The sequence below is a fragment of the Plasmopara halstedii genome, assembly GCF_900000015.1.
Source record: "Plasmopara halstedii genome assembly, contig: Scaffold_3073, whole genome shotgun sequence".
Classification (NCBI taxonomy): Eukaryota; Oomycota; class Peronosporomycetes; order Peronosporales; family Peronosporaceae; genus Plasmopara; species Plasmopara halstedii.
The window spans coordinates 374,989-376,545 of record NW_020189977.1 but is presented as its reverse complement, the minus strand read 5'-3'; positions in this window follow the sequence as shown (position 1 = coordinate 376,545).

Genomic DNA, 1,557 nt, shown 5'->3' with positions numbered 1-1,557 from the left:
ATGTAATGGCTGAAAGCCAAGACATGCAAAAAGAAAATGCAGATGGAAGCAGAAGAGATGTTAAGAACTTTGAGGTCGGAGACCTTGTTTTAATCAAGTGCTAGAAACCTTCCTACACAGGCAGTCCCAACAGTCTTTATTATAAAGCTCAGTCCACGGTTTATTGGGTCTCTTGAGGTCGTGGACAAGCAAGGCCTTGCGTATACGCTGAACCTTCCGAGAAGGATGCGCACCAACCCAGTGTTATATGTGGGTCAGCTTAAGTCGTATCGGGAGACCGCGCAAGTGAAAGCGGAAGCGTTGGCGCCAGTGCGGCGCCCAAAGGCCCTCGGCCACCCAGAAGATGAACCATCAATTGTTTCTGAGTACGGAGTGAAACAATTTCCGTTTCCAACGGCACGAGGCGCCGCACTAAGTGACGTGTTCGTCTGCTCGACGGCTCGGAGCCACTCCGACAGAGCACAATAATATTCAACGTGAGGCGGTCGGTGTACAAAGTGCTTTAGGCTCTCGAGGTCTTCCGCACAGCGGTAGGCGACCTCGGAAAGATGCTTGGCGGAATGCCGATGACTACGGGCATTGTCCTTTAAAGCTCGAAGAGCATCGCGAGTCAATGGACGGTGATTGACCAAGACGTCATTGCCCGTCGCCGACTCTTCCCGATGAGAATGGTGACGTTCACTACCAAGCGGAAAGCCTTGTAGGTCGATGTCGTCGACAGGGTCTAACCCAATATCTTGTGAAGGTGGGGATACCCACACTTCAGGGACTCATTGAAGCCTGAATGCCACTTCGTCAAGAAAGCCCAAACGACGTGGACGCTTATGATCAGAAGGATCATAACGCTTCGTGTCGTCGCGCGCCCCACGATTCGGGAAGCCGGAGGGCGGGGGGCTGAGCTCAAGCTATGGTCCTGAGCTGCAGTGGGTGTAGACTGACCCGTGTGAGAAACCACAGAGCTCGCGTAAGCGTGATAGATTTTACCATGTGTCGCAGGGCGACAATACGCAGGAAGTCGGCGTTACGCATTGAGTTTGGCAAACTCAAATCTAAGATGGCGCTCTACGCGCACGTCAACTTCCTTGAACTTTCGCTGTACGGTAAACAGCGAGGAAAGTTTCCGGTGCTGCTGCACCCGTCGTTATAGAGCTCTACATTTTCTGCAGCGGTTTCGCCAGGTACGACAACCAGAAGAATAGTCCGCATTGCGGGTACAGGAACGTCTCCTTTTTTAGCTCGAAACCGAGTACGGTACTGATCCGTTGAGATTTCTTGTGGTATCAAAAAGCGAACTCGGAGAGCTTTCCGCTGATCAAGCTCAACTTGTGTAGTGGCCGGAGGCCCGACTACGTAGACGCCTAAAGATCGAATGATCGCGTGTTTCAATTCAGTAGCGGGATCCGCCGAGCGGAAGCCGTACTCCACACGAGGGTCTAGGACAGAACGTGAATGCGAGCGCATGAGAGCCGCCCTGTGGGCAACCACCAAATGCTGCTTCTTTGCCTAATCGAGGAGATTTCAGCGGGGCTGCCGTAGCTTTGCGCTTTGAGGAAGCGG